Genomic DNA, 22,924 nt, shown 5'->3' on the forward strand with positions numbered 1-22,924 from the left:
AATCTAATCCACCAAGAAATCCACATTCCATTTATGTGATCACAGTCATCCCACAATCATGTTTGTTGTCCTTTCCTTGAGAGCAAAATCATCTTTCTTTTGTCTATTTTGGCCAACGGCTGAAAGTCGATTGTGCCCTCCACCCGCATCCCAAGAGCCTAACCCGTGATTTTTTTAACAGGAGAGCTCACAAGTTAGGGTCTCAGGGAGCAGGTGAAGTACGACAGAGTCCACTGAGGGGCTGCATTCTGCTGCAAGACACCATTTCTTATGATTGCAACTTAAAAAGAAGCCCATCTATGCCCAATGAGTGCAAAATATTTGGTCTTCTTTTATCCACTCAGCACAACTAATCCAGGGGACTCAGTGTGATTATTCGTAATGACAGAGACACAAAAGCATTCTCTTGCAAAATATAACAAAAGACAAGGCAGCATCAACAGCAAAGAAACTCAATCGGGTTCGATTTGTTGGAGCCGACATGATGAAACAAAATGATTTTCCCAATTGTGCCAAGTGCGACGCAGAGGCTCAGACAAACACACAAGCTCTGTGCAACTCGCCTTTGTGTTCGAAAAAGGAAAAGCCCCTGCAGCCAAGCAGCCTTTGTGTCCTGGAGCATCGGCCGCCCAAGAGTCGACACATCTCCCCGCGAGGACGTTTCAAACTGAACCCGTCTAACAGACGGTCCGCTCACCTTGACTAATAGATGCCGAGCCTCGAAAACGCAGGAGTGAAACCCCTGAGGGTGTTTACGGTTATTTTTTTTTTAATTCAGTATTTCCGGAACGATATTGAAGACACTCTTTAAAAAAAAAGACCTAGACAAGACTACATGCAAGTTCAGATATGAACACCTCACCAGGAAACTGTCTCGCCATCATGAGGAAAGCATGGCAGGTATCAATCAACATCTAAACAGTAACTAAAAACGAAACACGCACTTCGGGTATAATGCACAAATGAATGTCACAAAATGGCAAATTGCTACAAATATTACCAGATGAAGAATGAAGACATGGTATCACGTACCCAAATGCATCTGATCCCCCCCACCCCCCTCTTCTATTCACCCCATCCCATCCAGACTCCCTCCCTCCCGCCACCCGTCGCTAGCCACCTGGCTCCTCCCTCTCAGAGAAAAAAAAATCACATAGACGTCTGACTGTCTCCTTTTCTCTGGGGAAGGCCAAACAAAGTGCAAGCTTCCAGAAATGAACGCTTTGTGTTACCCCCACAACGTATTGCCTCGCGCGTGCACTCGCTCTTCAGCCTGCCATCGACTTTGCCTTTTTTTGCGGATGCTTTGAGCTGCGGATGACCAAGTAGAGAGAAGGTACCAAGGGTAGAAAAACAGAATGAAATGAAGGAAGAGGGTGGTGGGGTGGTGGGGTGACGTTGTGATGCCTGTGAGGGAAGTGGCCGCCAGATGCAGGTCAGTGAGGTGGGAACTTCCCTTGCCCGGCAAGCTCCCCTCCCCTCCATTTCCCCCCTCTGCAGCATCACTCCATCGCTGTTGTTGATTCACCGGCTCCATCTCAGCGCCTTCACCAACACTACAACCACCACTCCCCGCCTCCCTGCTTCAGACATTTGGGGCAGCAGACATGTCATGACACTCATCTGCACCCCCGCCCCCTTCCGCCCCACCACACTTTCATATTTCCACCTTTTCCAACTTCCAGCATCCGACACGACGACAAGCTCCCGTGGAAAAAAAAAACACACACACACACACAAAAAAAAAAAACATTTGCTCCCTCCAGCTGCTTCTCCCCGCCGCCGCATCCCACGACCTCACAATCCCCCAACCGCCGTACCCATCCCCCATTTGACCTCTGCTCCCCGACCCCTAACTCTCCAGCATCCACTGCCCTCCACCTCTTACCCCCTCCCATTATTGCACCAGGTCTACCTGTCTGCTTGCCTCTGCTGTCTGTTACTCCCTGTCTGCAGCTTGCCCAAAGTGAGCTACTGCAGCAGGAGTCTGCAGCAACAGCCCTTGCACTTTCTCTTTCTCCCTCCCTATCTCCTTCTCTCTCTCTCTGTCTCTCTCTCACTGCTTTCGCTCTCTCTCACACACACAAACACAGGCGTCTAGCCTTAGCAAGTTCCACCCTATGCTGATCAATTTCTTCTCTTTTCTCAGACAAACACACACTGCAGCAAAACTGTCTTCCCATGGGGGAAAGGAGCATAGGTGGGATAACATGTACACACTTAGGGATTGCACATGCTCATAGCACGGGGCCTTATCTGTCACACGTAAATACTATTGAGCAGATATTGCTTCGAATGAAGCGCAAACTGTCGACTGAGGAAAAACGCGCACAGGAATAAGGTCTCACACAATGGACAGAAGTCGCAGCAAGAGCAGAAGTGAGTGAATCCAATTTAAAAAAAAAAAAGACCAAAAGCAGCTGAGACAGACACACTTTTGCTCTGCAATCAACAAAAGAACATTGTGGACAAAGCATTCTTCAGATAACAATGTAGACAAACAAACACAAGGCTGAAATAAATATATACACAAAGGCTAAAATACAATAAGTTGTTTGATTTTTCATCAAAAATAAAAATAACAATGTTCACATTTGAAATTAAATCTGTGCTCGCTCGACAGTTTGTCCCAGTCTGAGACTTCAATTGCTTTCAATAGCCTTGACAGATTTGGGCGATGACCTCCACTCTGACATCGAGGGGGTAGGGAGTGAGATCGGCAAATGTTATTATTGATTGATTATTCCCTTTCATAAGAACACAAAACCACAGCGTCCTTAAATGCTGCTGCTGATATATTCTGGGCAAATTGTAAAATGGCGGACCAAGTGTAACCCCTTTGCCATATTCATCTGTAGAAAGTATGAAAAATGGCCGCCGAAGAGCAGAAGACGGCTGCAAGTAAAATCTGCAGCCAATATCAAAACCGTGGCCAGGTTGAAGTCTATAGTGGAGAAGAAGGTGGAGGGGCGTAGAGGGTGGGGGGGGGGTAGTTTGCCTTCTAAGATTGGCTTGGAGATAGCGGCGGTCGCGCAGAGAAGGAGGTAATGGGGGTAAGGGGGGGAGGTAAGCGAATCGCTCTCAACTGAAGCCGGTGGGGGCCAGCAGGCGACCGTATAGGTGATCAATCAGCTCCATTACAGCAGTGACACTGCAGAGTCTGGAGCTCGGCTGCGTCCCGCCCATCACCCCTCTAAGTACACGCACGCGCACACACGCATACATGCACACACACACACACACACACACACACACACACACACACACACACACACACACACACACACACATATATACATATATATATATATATATATATATATATATATATTAGCCGCTTCTTATCTAGTCTAGACTAGAAATAGAAAGCATTTGAGTGGTGGAAATGGGCCACCAGAGCCAATACCGTGCGGTGACAGATAAGCAGATTTTTAGATCCATTTGAACTGCACCGAGATGGAGTATTTCAAAGCATCCAAAAATAGGACAGGCTGTTTTGTAATTCTCGCACCGACAATGAACTCAGATTACACAAGCAGACGTGCACTGTTGTTATTTATTTTCTTAAGTTTTAATTAATGAATGTTTTTGCCAAACAAATCTCGATTATTCAGTGATGCAAATTCATACTACGTGTACAGATTGACACCAGAAAATAGAACTATCGGATTATGCTTTTCTTGAATCAGTGCAAGTGACAGCAAAACAGGGAGGCAAAAGTAGGAGGGATGAAGGGAGTGAGCAGAGGAGGCGAGTGACTGGTGCAAGATAGCGCGGGGATGCAGAGATGGCGGGGGGAGTAGGAGGCAGGGAATATGGGTTCCACGCCTTTGCAGCCAGGCAGTCAGTCCACCAGTGGGACATTAATGACGATCATGTCTTGTCACACAAGCTGTCGGTCCCAGTCAGCAGATCTTGCCCTTGTCCCTGCCCTTCTTTAATCAACGCCATTGATTTGTCCCAGGGGTCAAGGGGCAAGAGCGTATCAATACAAGGGGAGTGGCTGATGCAGCAGTCAGAGAGGGGGCTGACTCCAGACAGATCGATGACAACCCCCCTCACCCCGTCTGCCAATGGTGTGTTATGTTTATTCATTTGCCATTTATGCCATCACATGGAGTGAATGCGTTTCATTGGCAAGATGAGCACTGCTGCCATTTTTCATTTATTTGGCGAGAGTCATTTTAATCAGGGAGTTTACATAGCAGCCGACCCACTGAACCCATTTTTCTTGTGTTGGGCAATTTGATCCGAAGGTATCTGCCCATCTGTGACGTCAACAACTTTGAACCAATCCCGGTGAATGGTGCGTCTAAAAGACACAGGCAACAATCCTCTGAAATGGAGCCATCCAATTCAAAGCTTGCAAGGACTCTGTATGCAGAATTGTCTGTTTGAAAGTGCTCAATAAATACATTTGAGTTGAGTAAATCTGTCATAATTTTTCATTGCCTTCTCTTTGAAACTATTTGCATTGTTCTCCTTTTATTTCATCATTTATTTCAGTTTAATGTTATTGACCGGGAGGCACAATATCAAGATCACTATATATCTGCGTGGTAGCAAAGCATTGTCATTGTTTGTTGAAGCATAAGACGTTATGTCCATCGTCGCCAAACAGCATATTTATTTTCGTTTGTACCTTGGATTGTGTTGGATTGTTAAGTATAACCATAAATTATGTAGGCTTTTACTTCTCTGTTTTGATGAAGAGGTTTCTTTAGCCGTCATCTGTACTTCTTTGAAGGCAAAGAATTACAGATGACGGCTGAAGAAACCTTTTCATCGATAGACCACTCCTGTACGACTGAGAGTTTACAGACTTCTCTGATTTGGTGCATCATTCATTGGCCAAAATAAACATGTGAATGAAACCTCTGAAGATGGAGGACACTGATTCGCTGTGGCGAACCCTGAAGGGAAAAAGCGAAAGGAAAAGAAGATGATTCATGTATTCATGAGGTCAGTTAGCGTAAGGCGGTATAGTGGTTGACAAGTTAGTGCGTCGGCCTAGTACAGTCGCGGAGGCCTGCATGTGTGGAATTTACATAATCTCTCCATGCCTGTGTGGGTTTTCTCCGAGTACTCAGTTTTCCTCCCACAATCCGAAAACATGCATGGCAGGCTGATATCAATTGTCCCCGGATGTGAGCGCGAATGGATGGTAAGCAGCCATAGCAGCAGGCCCACATTCCTCATGACGTTAAGGAGATCAGAAAATGGATGGATGGTTAACATATTATTAGCAAATTCAAAACTCTGGATTGGCTTTAATAAGATAATTATGGTGTTTTCATCTGTGCCTCTCCTTGAGAGTTTTGAAGGGCACTTAGAAATTAAATGTATTATTATGTACAGGCTACGGACAATAAGTATTATTTCTTTTCAACGATGTTTAATAAAACACAATGATAAAGTTGCATCCTGTTTAACATGTACAGTGGTAAGTCTACTTCTGAAAGTCTCTTTGTACAAAATGTTTAAGTTATGAAATGCCTTAATGCCAAATATTGCCTCTTGTTATGAAAGAAATTTCAAGATATGAATGGGAAAAATGCAGTATGGCCTGTTACTCACAACTCCAACTTTCTTGAACGCAACATGCTCATGGCTTATCTGCCATTGGCTCTCACCAAACATCATCTGGGAATCCCATTGGCAAAGAGGGACCTATATCTTATGTGTCAATGTGTGTAGTTATATATTAGCATAGATATGTCTATTCAGTGTACTCATCATTGGCTTCTCGAGACAAGAAATGTTAAGATAGTTTTATGTAAATGTTAATCACCCAGAAAAATGTGTTCACCATTGGGTGACTGCTCACGATGCTGATGTTTGCCTTGGACATTTTCAAATGATTCTTTTAAGCTGGCAAAAACAAATGTTCTTGGATCATTTTTTTACAAAATGGCAGTCAAAAACACTTCTAAGAGATAACATGAACAAATGAGGGCTAAAAAAACATAAGGACATAGTTAAAAGCTTTATGATCTTCAGTTTTACTTTTGTACTTTTTTATTCTGTTTTTTTTCCACATGATGCACAACTGTCTTGTAGTGCAATAACGGAATTGTAACATGTATTTGTTCAATATTTCAATGTATTTTTTTGCTTTTGGAAACATTTATGTCAGAATTTTGGGAGTGCTTGGAACAAATTAGGCTATTTACATGCAAAACACGTCTCTCTACTGTCTCTCAAAGAAACCAGAAATTTCTTCCAGAACAGAACCAAACACTACGAACGTGGGCAATAATGAAAAATGATGCATACAAGTTTTCTTGGAAAAGAGACGGCGCAGAGGGAATTAAGTGGTTGGGGGTTTGGGTGCATTATACCATATGACAGCAACTCAGCTTTGCAAATGGGATGTTTTAAATAACGAAACAACCTTGAGGCGCTCTTTCTCGGGGACTTCTCAAAGGGGCTATTATGACAGCCAATAGGGAGAAAAATGCCCATCTTGAACCACCTCTATCTAATCCCATAATATATTTGTTTAACCATCCCAGAAATGATGGCCCAGCTGGAACCAATGACTGAGTTGTGCTGCTTGAGCATTTGGACCGCATAATGCTGAGGCGGCATGAAACTTGGTTGAGATACTTTTCTCCACACATCTGGAGTGAAAACTGTGGTTCAGACATGTTGAAGACAAAAGTGTATGAAAGTGTATTAGAACCCCCCCCCCCTTCCCCACCTCTATTACTGTTTGCTTTGTAGCGAAATGTTGTTTCTTTGGTTCTGTGATACCATGAAAAACAATGGTTACTACGCAACATCAAAAGTGATTTGAAACCGACACTTATATTGGTCATTGTTTTTCATAGTTCAAGCAGATTATTTTGATGGAGCCCAAGAATTGTTTTCCATGGCGCACTACAGCAAACAATGAAAAATATTGAGTGTCTGAAAATAAAGGATTTGGTACTCAATTATTAGCCAATAAAATGATTAATATTTGAGCCCTCTCAATCCGTCCATTTGCAACAGTATTTCACTTTGCCACCATACATCCATTTTCTGATCCACTTAATCGTCACAAGAGTCGCCGGAGCCTGTCTCAGGCCATCATTAGCCAGTCGGCGGGGAAACCTTGAAGCGGTTACCAGTCAATTGCAGGGCACACAGAAATAAACAACCATCCACTCTCACACCCACACCTACTTCATGTACCCGGAGAAAACCCACACAGGCTTGAGGAGAACATGCAAACTCCACACAGGACTTGGAAATGAACCCGGTATCTCTGCACTGTGAGTTTGACGCATTATTCACTCGTACACCAGGCCATGCCGGCCTGGCCAGCATTTCTTCATAAAATAAATAAGATAAAGTAACGGTAATTATTATTTCAATGAAGTAGGTGTGACGTCTGTGTAAGGTCTCACTCATACAGGAGTGTTGCATTGATTGACAGTAGGGATATATATTTACCTTCAAAAAAGTACAGATGACGGCTGAAGAAACCATTGCGTCGATGAAGTAGGTATGGTTTTAAATAAATAGTGGTTTGAAACGGACTATCCTACAGGCTACAGGACAGTTACGCACATTCACATTTAGTCGTTTGGAAACATTGTACCAAACATAACTGACTGTCGTGACATTGGATTCCAGAAATTACGAACAATGATCAAGTACAGTTGACCTTAACAAAGGAAAGTAAAGATACAATGGATAATGAAACATTTGAGTTTAATCATGAGATGTCCACTTTTTCCCCTGAAGATGACCAAATAGAAATCTCATGACTTTGAGACCCATACACGTATCTTTATCATAATTACCATTGTAACTGTCATTACGATACTGAAAATAATTTTAAAAAACAGAATCTAATTTGATTTTCCATTATGAAGTTTAATAAAGAAGAGCCTCTATGGAAACTTTGAAGGCATTCACCTTTTGGATTGGATTGGATTGGATATGCCTTTATTTGTCTCACAGTGGAGAAATTTACATTTCACAGCAGCAAAATGATGAAAGGAATGTAAGTAGAAAAACAAAATACATGAGCTGCTGGAAAGGCAGCCACTCTCGCGGCGCCGTCTTGAATAACAAAATAAAAATAACAAAAAAAAAAACTAAATAACAAATAATATGACAGCATAAAGACAATATGACAAAACAAAGACACAGAGAGACATTCATTCTTCAGGACTTGCTGTACCCTCTTTGTGATGACATGAAGCAGTTCTAGATGAAAGAGGAGAGGCATCAAAGCGTCTTTCCACCAGTGGATCAGAGACATCATGGTGGAATGTGCACGTCGACTACAAGCTAAATGTTGAAAGCAAACACGCAGCGTAGCATCCATTGACGAAAAGATCTCACATCTCCTGTTCCAAATAAATCTGCTTCAATTCCAAGCCGCAACAGTTCCACATACGCATCGGCGCGCTGCGCTGACGCTCCCTTCTTATCGCGGGTTCCTCAAGCAATGCATCCATCCAGCCGCAGACTGCCAACAGCACTAACCTTCCACTGAACAAAGTGGGGCTGTGAAGATGCTGCCCATTACAGGCGCAAAAAAAGCACAATGGCCCCTTTGGTGTCCAGCGATGGCAGTCGAATGGCTCCGACATTCCTCCCATTCAAAAACAGTACTGGCATATTCATGCTGCCGAAAAGGCGCAACCGCTCAGCACAGTCTCCTCCTTGATGAATGTCATGGTCAAAAATGCTGAAAAACAATCCGTATCCGTTCCACACGATGCACAACAACACAAAGTGACAAAAGAAAACACAAAACAAGACAAAAACAACCAAAAAAAAGCAAGGCTCATGAGAGCACTTGTTGAGGCTGCCTACTCGGGCGCCATCTTGGACTTCTTCTTTTCATGCACCAATCATCAGAACCCTATTACCCGATACCATGATAAGCTGTCCGCTATAGTGACTGCTGGGTTAAAAAATGTATCTGCATTCAGATGATTCTAGTTTGTGCAAAGATCGGATGGAATAAAACTGGGTGAACTTTACACACCATTTCTTTGTATGTGATACGTAAACTGGTAAGTTAAAAAAGCAAAATTAATACATTGATGATGGATCTCCGAAAGACGGTGATTGATGATCAAGCGTGGAATGGGTGAGAGAGTGTGACTCAGCTTGTCAAAAACATTTTCATTTTCATTAAAAGACTTATAAGTACATTTTGTTGTTGGGGTGATATATTGGAAATATGAATCACACTTTTTTTTACGTTTTTAAAGACGTTTTTCCACAAAACATTTAATTCATGAAATCATATGAAATGAGATAGGTAGGTAGGTAGGTAGCTAGGTAGGTAGGTAGGTAGGTAGGTAGGTAGGTAGGTAGGTAGGTAGATGGATAGATGGATGGATAGATAGATAGATAGATAGATAGATAGATAGATAGATAGATAGATAGATAGATAGATAGATAGATAGATAGATAGATAGATAGATAGATAGATAGATAGATAGATAGATAGATAGATAGATAGATAGATAGATAGATAGATAGATAGATAGATAGATAGATAGATAGATAGATAGACATTGTAAAGCAGTCTGTGGCACAAACAAATGTTGACAAAAGAAAAGACTAAATTCATCTGACTAAAATGAGCTTTTGCTCTGTGAGTATTGTTGAATGTATTGTAAAATGACACACAAAAGTAGAATGCACTGTCTTTCCATGGTAACTAAAAAAAAGTTTTATTTGGAAACAGCGACAAAAACATCAACAAAAAAAGCATCAAACACAAGATGCATGGATGAATGCGGCAGGTGCAGTGTAAATACTCCGACTAGCTACGATCCACGAAGTCGAAAAATACTTGCTGTTGAACATGGCTAAAGATCAACTGTAAAATGACAACACAGATTTTATAGGATGCCACTAAAATGTGTATAGTGCAGCGCTATATCGTGAGTATAGTACTGCAAAAATTGTGTACATTCTGTAGTCGTACGTGTACTCCAAGGAAAGCTAGAAAGTTGTACAGTTAACTCCCAGGGTATAATTCTAAACCATACAACCTACTACCTCAACCCGGATGCACACATTTTCTTTTGAGATTCGTAAATGTCCCATTTAATATTTCACATCACGCCGTCGTGTTACAAAGGTGAGTTGAGCATTTCCCGTCATTTCGGGTAGTGTGGTGTTAATGTAGCACTCAATCAACCTAGCGTTGAAGAAATAAAAATAAAAAAATGTTTAAATATGATGTTCACACCAAAATGACAAAGACCCACAGAGGCGAGCTTGTGCTGTCAGATTTGCCACAAGATCGGATCTACGGGTTTGCGCCACTTGGTTATATAGCCAAAGTATCAAAATAATTTCAGAAACTAGAAAAGGCAAGAATGGATGAATGACTGATCCAAAGTAACAATAACAGCCATGTTGGCATTGTCATCCCTCATATAATCAGCAATAAAAGGTGAGACAATAGTATAAAACCTACCCTTTGTGGATGTGCTCCTCAATCGACTGTTTTTCTGGCCGCGGTCATTTTCTAGTTCAAGTCCCTAAAAACCAAGGAAGGAAAAGATATTATTATTAGTTAATGAATTAATTAATTTAGTTTTTACTCTTATACAACAGTGTCTTTAATGCTTGACACAACATTTTTTATGATTAACTCATTCACTGCAATTCCCAAATGTATTCGGGAATTGAAAAGTATGACGTGGAGTGCCATTCCTGAATTTCTTCGAGTTTTGTTTTTTTTTGCGAGGGGTCCCGATAAAGCATTGGTCAGACCTCTGGCAACGTTTTCCCCTCTTACAAGTGGTCAGCATTTGCCTTTTGTACAGCCGCCCCCCATTTCAAGCCCAGATACGTAGCTCCAGACCGATATAACTTAGTAATCTTTTTTTTATGAAAGAAGAAAGTCTAAAGTTTTGTACACTCATTGATTACGTCTGTGTAAGCTCTCAGTCATACAGGAGTAGTCCATCGATGAAAAGTTTCTTCAGCCGTTATCTGTACTGCAATGAAGGTATCGGACGTTTCGCTTCTTATCCAAGAGGCTTTGTCAGCAAACTAAAATTTGCTGGTGGCTCTGGCCCTATATATATATATATATATCCTAATGACAACACAAAACCCCCCAACACAAAATTCTTACTTTTAGTGCATCCAAAAGATAGGCTTCCCACATGAAAAAGTAATGTAGTTTATTCAATACATTGTAAAAATGAAGATTGTAAACATTGGGGAGACTAAAATTCTCAAAAAAAAAAAATCTAAAAAAAAAAAAAGACTATCAACATTGCAGGGATAATACTAGTGGGCCTTAATCTGCAGTACATATGCATCTAAAAGCTAGCAACCACTCATTTGACGACAATGAAGTTAAAATCTTATCGAAAGAAAATAGATGGTTTGAAAGGGGAGTAAAAGAAGCTATTTTCATAAAACAGCAAACCCCTTCACTAAATCGCCATGGTGGTGTGAGGTTTAATTTGGATCATGCTTACAACACACTCCTGAGATCGTTACCCACAGGCTTAGTTGTGCTGATGAGGTGATACCAGGGCAAATGCTGATGAAGTGATACCGGTGCAAATGGGGCAATCAGGCCGACTGATCAGGCAGGACAATAGAGCAATCAGTGTAGCCTCACGAAATGGTCCTATGCTCCCCCCAACCTTAGGGCAGGTACTTATCATAGCAGAGGTCTTGCACCGCCACCTCTGGACGGTAGGGATATATATATATATATATATATATATATATATATATATATATATATATATATATATATATATATATATATATATATATATATATATATATATATATATATATATATATATATATAGGGCCAGAGCTACCAGCAAATTTAGTTCGCTGACGAAGCCTCTTGGATAAGAAGCGAAACATCCGACACCTTCAAAGAAGTACAGATGACGGCTGAAGAAACATTTTCATCGCTGCATTGAATGTTTATGTAGTCCTAAAACTCATTATTCTGTGGGTCCCGCAATTTGAGTGAAATGACAAAAACCCTGGCACTGGAGTGCACACATTTTTTGCACATGGTCTGGCAGTGAATGACTTAGCATGAAACGGGTGGGAAGAAAAGAACATGGTTTTATGAAGAAAAAAAAACAGACGAAAACTAATCGTTGCTGCTAACTTGTGTGTCTTGTGGAAGAAGATCGCGCCAAAGCATTTCCCACCATTGCATTGTTCAAACAGCAATTACACAACTGTAATAGATTTACAATCCGAAACGAGGCCACGGAGTTGCTCGACTTGTCTCTTTTCTGGCCGGCATTAATGTTACTGTGGTGTGAGGGGTATATTCAACTTTGCCAAAACCGCAGAGAGTCGAGCGCGGAGACATAGAGAGAGATGACAAGCATGCCACGGCCAGTGCCAGAGAGTCAACAGCAATGGAATATTCCTCGGTCGCAGTGCGACACCACAAGAAGAGAGCAGACAATAAAATTAACATCATGATGACATCTGATTGATCATTTGGATTTTTTTTTTCAAGACAAAACAGCAGCAGGAATACGCCAGCATTAAAAAATTTTTACTCAAAGCATTCTAAGGTGAGCACCCCCGTGCGAGGAAAGTACCGAATCAGCTCCGCAGGGGTAATGTCCGCCATTTTCTAAGTAACAAACCCAAAACAGGGGAATAGAAATGCTGCAATTCAACTTTTTCTACCATTGTTAACTCAGAATCCACACCCGTACACGCCTTCTTTTTTCATATTCGTAAGATCATGATAAAATCCTGGCAAGAGAGATATCATGAGATCCTACCGGAGAGCTTGGCGCAGTATTCAGCTTACACTGTGAAGACATCCTTTGTCTGAATCAAACTATTAGACCCAGTCTGCCCCCTCCCAAAAATCTGGCAGTTTCTTTTTCAGGAGTCATGGCAACCCCCTTACATGGCACGCCATCCAGTACCCTGAGGAGGGTCGAGCTAGAGGCTAATGTGGTGTTGAGCAGGAATGTTTGATGCCTCCCGAAGTCAACTCGATTAGAATCCTGCTGGTTACTTCAGATTTCAGGTGCAACGCTTCATCTTTGTTTGTTATTCAGCACAAAACACGATAGAAGAAAAACTCCCACTCAATTATTAATATTTGTTAATTATGATGGAGATACTTTGAAGGCACGGTAAGCAAATGAACCACGTGCATTAATATTTGTGAGTTGAAATATCATTTGTTGGGAAAAAAGGTGATACATTTAATCACAGAGGCAACTCCAGCTCATTTCACATTAGATGCAAATAGTACGAGTAACTTACAGAACGTTTCATTCAAAAACAGACCTTCTTTGCAACGACAAATGAGAAAAAAGGAATTGTATTTATTGCAGTCGGCGGGACACCCTCAACTGGGTCCAGCCAATCTCAGGGACATTAATTACATGCAGTTTATTTTAAAGTGAAAAAGGAGACATTTGAAAACAAATGTATGAACACCCCTGGATCATGAGCACCGACCTTGAATTTAGCAATTTACAATGCTGGCTTCTCTGATAAATGGTACCAGGTGGTACTAGTTTGCCAACGAAACTTCCATCATTTCCTTTTATCGTGAAATGTGGTAGTGACCAGTCCAGGTTGTACAATTATCACACTTGCCGTCATCATATCTGTGGCGTCACACATGTGTATGATTTTGAAGTGCGCCTTTCAACCCTTTCATGTCTTTCAATTCCTTGATCTCCTCGATGTGCGTCTCACCCTGACGCATAGCACACGCTTGAAAATTGTATAAAAGGAGCTGTCGCGGGACAGAGAGATTGGGCGAACCACGGGGCAAAATCATATCAGTCTCATCTCGGACTCACGCCCGGCTCATGCCGGCCGTACATCACGGCACGACTTGCTCAACTCCACGCCACGATCAAGCTCTGCGCGTCACCTGCCTGGGAGATCTGACAACGAACCTACTTACAAATAAAGAGAACCATCAAACTCTTTATATCTAATGTTGATCATAAAGCTCTTTCACTATACATAAAAAAAATCCCAGATAAAACAGCAAGCATGTTCACTCATGTAGTTAGCCTTACTAAAGTCCTAACTGACTGTTTTCCAAATTCCAAAAATTCAAATGTGCTTTTTTTTTTTAAACGTTGAAATGACTTGAAAAAAACCCAATGCTATTAGGCTAACGATGATCATATCTGCAGTTCAATCACAACCACAACCAAAATGAATTTGCGTGTCACTAAAGGGCAACTGAACGAAGAGCCTCACATATGTTGACTTTTCCATTCAGTTTAACACATTTTTTCTTTTTTTTTTTGTCACACGTAAATGATTCATTGGAATTGAGTAGAGCATGAACATCCGCCAAGGATTTACTACAGGCAACATCCGACTTATGACCATCTCGACTTACGACCACCTGTACTTACAACCACGACCTCCAGACCCTATTTTAAGAATGTTAATTCTATGGCGAGCACGCAACGCGTTAGCAGGCCGGGAACGTGTACGATAATTTTGGCCAGCCAGCCAGCATCTCACTCTCGCACAGCAATCGATCGTGATGGCACGAGAGAGGGGGAGTTTGCGAGTCAGTTAACCTCAGAGTCTCTATTCAACATTTCAATGGATTTCGACTTACGACCATTTTGACTTACGAACGTTTGGCCGGAACGGAACTCGGGCGTAAGTCGGATGTTATCTGTATTAATATTTGTGAGTGTATTTTTTTTTATTGCAATATACATTTTCGTCTCACATTGGCGCAAACAGCTTGATCTGCTATAAAAACAAAAGTACAAAGCAATGCAAAGCTTTGGTTGAACCCCCATATTTTCAAAAACAGTGAGATAAGATAAATACAAAGACTATGTCAATAAATATTGGGATTGAAGCCACTGATCTACAATAGTGTCAGCACTTTTGCTCGTAAAGGGAATATAAAACTAAATTCATACTGCAGGTCAATTTCAATGTTTTCAACATGTATCCATAAAGGGGCATATGTCTTCTTGTGCCGGTCCCAAGGATAAATACATAGGGTTGTGTCATGAAGGGAATCCGACGTAAAAGTTTGGCCAAAACAAACATGCGGATCAAACCTCTAGAGCTGGAGGACACTGATTTGCTGTGGCGACCCCTTAAAGGGAATAACCGAAAGGAAAAGAAGATCAACATGTATCAATTTTTTTGATGCAGTGTGAATGGTACAAGGCAACATGTTTATCCAACCATCCATTTTCTAATCCGCTTATTCTCCCGTGAATCACGAGTGTGCTGGAGCATATCAATTGGGGTTGGGCTAAGGGAGTACCCGGAGAAAACCCACGACGACACTAGGAACACATGCAATCTACAAGCAGGAAGGACAGAGCTGGAATTGAACCATGTACATCTCCACTGTGAGCCGGACATGCTAACGAGTTGTACACCATCCCACGCATATGGATATGAATTGAATATGTTTGAGATCCATCTGCAGTACGCTCACCTGCACACATCCAATCTATATGTCATCAAAAGCCCAATATGCCCTCCTTTGCAAAGTTGTTTAGCGTAACAGCGTTTACATGATATTGGACATTAATTTAATCCCTCTTGAGACACGAAGGATAATGTTGATATTTGTTACATGCAGCAATGACATGATGTCATCTTTAGTTGACCTCTCTGTAAAAATGGGGAAATCGAGAAGTGTCATCCCCCATCCTCCAAAATACTTCTACATGCTACTGCACCATTTTTTTAAATGCATGTGACTTAGTGGGGTGCTTTGTAATTTTTGTATAAATACCAACTAACATACAAACAATGGTTTGTATGTTAGTTTGTGTTTGTATGTTAGTTGGTTTGTATGTTAGTAAACAATGGTATTTTTGATAAAAAAAAACAATACAAGCACCTAGAAAAAGGTAATAATTACATACTATGTTCTGGGCCAGTGTCAGGTAGGCATGGGCAACTACTCTCTGGGTGTTAGTGCTACTTTGAAGGTTTTTGTTGGTCAAGATGTCCACTTTATATCTAACCACAAAGACTGGTAATCATTTTGCCAAGTATGCAAGAATACTACTCAAATCCCATCTCAAAACCCACCTATTTAAAATTGCATTTTCTGTGTAGCTCTTTATCTTTTTTTCTATTTAAAATTGTATTTTATTTATTGTATTCTATTTTGTGATTGTATTATATTTTTCATAGTACCGATGCTTGTCTGTGACTGTAAAGTGTCCTTGAGAGCTTTGAAAGGCGCTTAAAATATAACGTATTATTATCTCATCTCATCTCATTTTCCGTCCCGCTTATTCCTTATTAGGGTCGGGGGGGTTGCTGGAGCCTATCTCAGCTGTCTTCGGGCACGAGGCGGGGGACACCCTGAATTGGTTGCCAGCCAATCGCAGGGCACACAAAGACATACAACAGTCACTCTCACACTCACACCTACGGACAATTTGGAGTGGTCAAGAATCAGAATCATCTTTATTGCCAAGTATGTAGAACACACAAGGAATTTGTTTCCGGTAAAACACGCTGCACTAGTATCGTCATAAAAAAAAACTGCTAAGTGGCACTATACAGTTCCATTTTGGCTACTGTTGAAAGAGATCAAAGAGTTAATGGCTTGGGGGAAGAAGCTGTTTAAGGAGGCCGGACCGGGACGCGAACCGGCGACCTCTGCACTGTGAAGCCGGTGTGCTAACCACTTGACTACCGGGCCGCCCACGTACTATTATTATTATTATTATTATTATTATTATTATTATTATTATTATTATTATTATTATTATTATTATTATTATTATTATTATTATTATTATTATTATTATTATTATTATTATTATTATTACTCAAATGTGAGGTTCGAAATTATATGACATACTGTGTTCAGTGTGTGGTTAAGAATGGCAAAAGACCTTCTCCTTCATACTTATTCACTCGTGTAAAGACATTCATCCAGGAGGGGACTGTGATGAGCAGTTGTGCCTTTTCGGCAGCACGAATATCCACGCATTGTTTGTGATTGGGAGAATCTCGGTGCAATTTGACTGTCATCGCTGGACAGCTCTGGAGCGATTGTGCGTTGATACGCCAGTATTGGGCAGGATTTTCGCAGCCCTGCTTTGTTCGGTGGAAAGGTTGGTGCGGTTGGACAGTCGGTGGCTGGATGGATGCATAGCTTGAGGAGCCCGCGCTTAGAAGGAGTGTCGATGCATATGTGGAACTGTCACTGCCTGAAATTGAAGTGGATTTACATTGGATAGGAGATGGGAGACCATGTTTTTTTTGTCAATGGATGCTACGGTTTATTGTTTGGATTGGATTGGATTTGCCTTTATTAGTCTCACAGTGAAGAAATTTACATTTCACAGCAGCAAAGTGATGAAAGGAATGAAAGTAGAAAAAAGAAATACATGAGCTGCTGGAAAGGCAGCCACTCTTGCAGCGCCGTCTTGAAGTCAAAAGAACAAAAAAAACAACAACTAAATAACAAATAATATGACAACACAAAGACAACATGACAAAACAAAGACACAGAGAGTCATTCATTCTTCAGGACTTGCGTTACCCTCTTTGTGATGACATGAAGCAGTTCTAGATGAAAGAGGAGAGGATCAAAGCGTCTTTCCACCAGTGGATCAGGGACATCATGGTGGAACGTGCACGTCGACTACAAGCTAAAAGTTGAAAGCAAACTCGCAGCTGTAGCATCCATTGACGAAAAGAGATTGCCTCACATCTCCTGTCCCACATAAATCTGCTTCAATTCCAAGCCGCAACAGTTCCACATACGCATCGGCGCTCTGCGCTGATGCTCCTTTCTTCTTATCGCGGGCTCCTCAAGCCATGCATCCATCCAGCCGCAGACTGTCCAACAGCACCACCCTTTCCGCTAGACAAAGCGGGGCTGTGAAGATGCTGCCCATTACAGGCGCAAAAAAAACACAATGACCCCTTTGGTGTCCAGCGATGGCAGTCGAATGGCACCGACATTCCTCCCATTCAAAAACAGTACTGGCATATTCATGCTGCCGAAAAGGCGCAACCGCTCAGCACAGTCTCCTCCTTGATGAATGTACTGCTAAGTGGCACTATACAGTTCCATTTTGGCTACTGTTGAAAGAGTTCAAAGAGTTAATGGCTTGGGGGAAGAAGCTGTTTAAGGAGGCCGGACCGGGACGCGAACCGGCGACCTCTGCACTGTGAAGCCGGTGTGCTAACCACTTGACTACCGGGCCGCCCACGTACTATTATTATTATTATTATTATTATTATTATTATTATTATTATTATTATTATTATTATTATTATTATTATATTATTATTATTATTATTATTATTTTATTATTTTATTTATTACTCAAATGTGAGGTTCGAAATTATATGACATACTGTGTTCAGTGTGTGGTTAAGAATGGCAAAAGACCTTCTCCTTCATACTTATTCACTCGTGTAAAGACATTCATCCAGGAGGGGACTGTGATGAGCAGTTGTGCCTTTTCGGCAGCACGAATATCCACGCATTGTTTGTGATTGGGAGAATCTCTGTGCAATTTGACTGTCATTGCTGGACAGCTCTGGAGCGATTGTGCGTTGATGCGCCAGTATTGGGCAGGATTTTCGCAGCCCTGCTTTGTTCGGTGGAAAGGTTGGTGCGGTTGGACAGTCGGTGGCTGGATGGATGCATAGCTTGAGGAGCCCGCGCTTAGAAGGAGTGTCGATGCATATGTGGAACTGTCACTGCCTGAAATTGAAGTGGATTTACATTGGATAGGAGATGGGAGACCATGTTTTTTTTGTCAATGGATGCTACGGTTTATTGTTTGGATTGGATTGGATTTGCCTTTATTAGTCTCACAGTGAAGAAATTTACATTTCACAGCAGCAAAGTGATGAAAGGAATGAAAGTAGAAAAAAGAAATACATGAGCTGCTGGAAAGGCAGCCACTCTTGCAGCGCCGTCTTGAAGTCAAAAGAACAAAAAAAACAACAACTAAATAACAAATAATATGACAACACAAAGACAACATGACAAAACAAAGACACAGAGAGTCATTCATTCTTCAGGACTTGCGTTACCCTCTTTGTGATTACATGAAGCAGTTCTAGATGAAAGAGGAGAGGATCAAAGCGTCTTTCCACCAGTGGATCAGGGACATCATGGTGGAACGTGCACGTCGACTACAAGCTAAAAGTTGAAAGCAAACTCGCAGCTGTAGCATCCATTGACGAAAAGAGATTGCCTCACATCTCCTGTCCCACATAAATCTGCTTCAATTCCAAGCCGCAACAGTTCGACATACGCATCGGCGCTCTGCGCTGATGCTCCTTTCTTCTTATCGCGGGCTCCTCAAGCCATGCATCCATCCAGCCGCAGACTGTCCAACAGCACCACCCTTTCCGCTAGACAAAGCGGGGCTGTGAAGATGCTGCCCATTACAGGCGCAAAAAAAACACAATGACCCCTTTGGTGTCCAGCGATGGCAGTCGAATGGCACCGACATTCCTCCCATTCAAAAACAGTACTGGCATATTCATGCTGCCGAAAAGGCGCAACCGCTCAGCACAGTCTCCTCCTTGATGAATGTCGTGGTCAAAAATTCTGAAAAACAATCCGTATCCATTCCACACGACGCCCAACAACACAAAGTGACAAAAGAAAACACAAAACAAGACAAAAAAAAAAAAAAAAGCAAGGCTCATGAGAGCACTTCCTGACGGCTGCCTACTCGGGCGCCATCTTGGACTTATGACTTCAACATTTAGCTTGTAGTAGACGTGCATATTCCACCATGACTTATTTGATCCACTGGTGAAAAGGACACTTTGATCCTCTCCTTTTTCATCTAGAACTGCTTCATGCAACAAGGAAGGTGCATAAAGTGCTTACAATTGAATGACTGTGTCTTTGTGTTGTCATAGTATTTATTTAGTTTTTTTGTTTGTTTTTTTGACTTCAAAATGGCGCCGCGAGAGTGGTTGCCTTTCCAGCAGCTCCTTTATTTTGTTTGTCTACTTCTTTCTTTCCTTTCCTCTTCCTTTCATAACGTTGCTGATGTGAAATGTGAATTTTTCCACTGCAAGGCTAATCCAATCCAATATGTTTCATTTATCAGTAGACAAGCCAAAAAATAAAGAATATCATTGGTTCGATTCCTGTTGGAAGAATAAATCATGCCCCCCCCAAAGAAGAATGCACATTTCCATTCCCAATAAAGTCGTTGGGAGTTGGTAAATGACGCCCAATACAATTCTATGTGTCAAATCGCACATCCGTTATGTCATAGGAAAAGAATATAAATTGGCCTTCTTCTTTTCCTTTCGACTATTCCACCACAGTGAATCACTGTCCTCCATCAGCAGAGGTTTGATTAGCATGTTTGTTTTGGCCAAGCTTTTACATCGCATGCCCTTCCTATACCTATGAGAATTTCCCTGTTTTGGGATAATATAAAACATCTTTGTTGTTAAAATAAACATGATTTGTACTTACTGATGCTTTGAACAAGTTTTGCCACATAATTTGAAACAAGTGCTAGGACCAAAACGACCCATTATCGGAAATGGGTGCGTAAAAGTAATTTTTTTGTTTATTTATTTTTGTACAAGCACAACAAGGTGTCATCAAACTAAATAATAAGCAACAGTTTGGTCGAGAGTGAACAATTCGTCCCAAAATAGAGGCCAAGTGGCTGTGGATAGCCAATCATAGATTGTAGTTTAAAACTAAACATGAAACAAAAACAATGCCTTCCAAAACCCTGCTATCGTAAAGGTAATTCACAATGAGAATGCCAGTTGGGCTAAGGAAACTAGCATGTATGTTGCAAGAAAGTCTCTGATCTTCAATGAAAAGGTATCACAACACATTCAGTGTTACGCACACAGTTTGACACGAGCAAAAGAGAGGCGCGTTAAGCAAAAAAAGAATATAAAAAAAGAAATCCACAACATTCTCCCTTGGGGGAATGTGGGTCATTTCATATCCTGAAATGCAGTCGACCAGGGTCAGAGTTCAAATTAGAAAAAGGGAGCTGAGGGCAGAAGACCCCCTTTGAGATGGGATGAACCATTATCAACCAGACAGGGGTGTACAAATCCGACAAATTTTTCAACTTGGTCAAATATAATGTGATAGATCTGTGGGGGAGGAAGAAATATGCTGCACTCACACGCGCGTGCACACGCACAAACAAATTTATTTCTGCTTTAACATCCAAAGCCATTTAAAAAAATATATAAAAAAGAAAAAAATATATAGCACCAAGGAGATCATCTCTAATACAATTTAAAGATGTGAAATGGAACACAATCTGCACACACATCTGCTTTCTTAACCAAGTTCATGTTTCTGGCAGGCAAACAGGCAACTTGTGTTTTTTTATTCTCAATAGGCGCACAAGTTATTTTCGGCCTGGCTCTTATCTCCATTAAATTAATGTTGCCTCAAGCTATAACAGAGAAAAAAAACGTTCAACAGGTTCATCTGAGTCTAAATTTGTATGGTTTCTTCAATGAGATATCACTCACATTACATTGTGGAAGATAGCATCATGCTGAAATGTAATATTCCGCTCAGAAAATTTGATGTGATTTGAATGTTTGTTTGGCATTTATATAAACCACATTCAGCAATGAGAAGCCGCCTGCCCCTTAAAATGTGGCGTCATTACAGGCTGTGCATTATTAGGCCGGTGCCTCTTTTGTACATATTCGGTGACAGTCAATTTAGGCTGTAATATTGCTTTTAAAAACAGGAGACCATTTTTTACGAAGAAAGCCAGACTAGTGTGGACAACGACTTTGCCTGGCCCACCTGTCTGTCAGTCCCGCTGCTTAGCACCAGACAAAAACACAGACACGATTTTGACCAGAAGCAATTGGCTATGGCGAAAAAATCAGCACCCAATCAGAATGTGCATATGTGAGTCAGCCTGGGCGAAGTAAAAGGAGAGGAAGATGCAGAGCTCAAACAACCAAACCTTAAAGGACAACCTACACCATTTTTTCATTTTCTAACTGACATCAGAAAAACCTTTTATAGCATCTAAAATACCCAAAACATGCTGATATTTTTAGTCAAATGCAAAACACCAGTAAAAATGAGTTAAAGTGTCCCAAAACTACTTCAAAATGACCCCGGAAATGGCGAGTTTCAGAAGGTCCCGCCCCCTTGTTCGTGACGTCACGCCAGGACGTCTTGCCTTTCTCGAGAATCAAAACAATGGCTTCAGATTCGGAGAAGATGCTTTCTTGTTACTCATCCAATTATGAATAGGATTCAAATAGTTCTGAAGAGGAAAGTATAAATGTTTGCAATCGATTAAAGAAGTCCTTCCGTATCAATTCGAGCCGCCAGGACTCCAATGTAGCGTCCCAGAAAATGCAGAAGATGGCGCCCAAGCTCCGTTGGAAATGGGCTGATTTGTCTGCTGGGAATTTGTGTCAACTAGTATCAAATAGTAGTCTTGGTGCAACACACAACGATTCACCATAGTGTTATTTATGTGTTTTCCTTCTAATTGACGTCACGATAGGTATCGTCACCAACTCAAAAACAAGACTTCCTGAGTATTAAGCGCACGTCTTAAAATGTAAAATATAGCGATATGTGTTAGAATATTTGTAAAATACGTTCAGTAGAAGTCATTTCAAGTGATTTTACAAATTAGTCCTTTTATAATATGAGAGAAAAGGGAATGAGTGGGAAATCAAAAAATCGTCTTGTCATTTTTTTCCCGCCTCTTGAGCGTAACTATTACGTGATAATTATTCGGTCGCTCAGAGATGCATATTTGCAATCTTAGCAAAGCTACAAAAAACAGAAAGACATGTTTCTGAAATGCGCTCAATTGATTAGCTGATGTCGGGCGACTCTGCTGTCGGACTGTACTTTTTTTTTCTTTGACGAGTGAAAAAGCAAATCGATAGCTAATGAATTCCAAACGGACGGATTACAGAAACATAAATGTATCTC

At 41.3% G+C, this 22,924-nt stretch overlaps 1 long non-coding RNA gene across 5 annotated transcripts in view; it reads right to left on the minus strand.

Annotated features, from left to right (window-relative positions):
• LOC148886125 (uncharacterized) overlaps nucleotides 1–22,924 on the minus strand; it is a 99,910-nt gene that overhangs the window by 35,206 nt on the left and 41,780 nt on the right. For all 5 annotated transcript variants that reach the window (XR_016117856.1, XR_016117855.1, XR_016117857.1 and 2 more), the window contains exon 2: nucleotides 10,445–10,508. This is a non-coding gene — a long non-coding RNA (uncharacterized LOC148886125). The remainder of the gene's footprint in view (nucleotides 1–10,444; nucleotides 10,509–22,924) is intronic.

The sequence above is a fragment of the Hippocampus bargibanti genome, linkage group LG16, assembly GCF_051943395.1.
Source record: "Hippocampus bargibanti isolate YZ-2025 linkage group LG16, ASM5194339v1, whole genome shotgun sequence".
NCBI lineage: Eukaryota > Metazoa > Chordata > Actinopteri > Syngnathiformes > Syngnathidae > Hippocampus > Hippocampus bargibanti.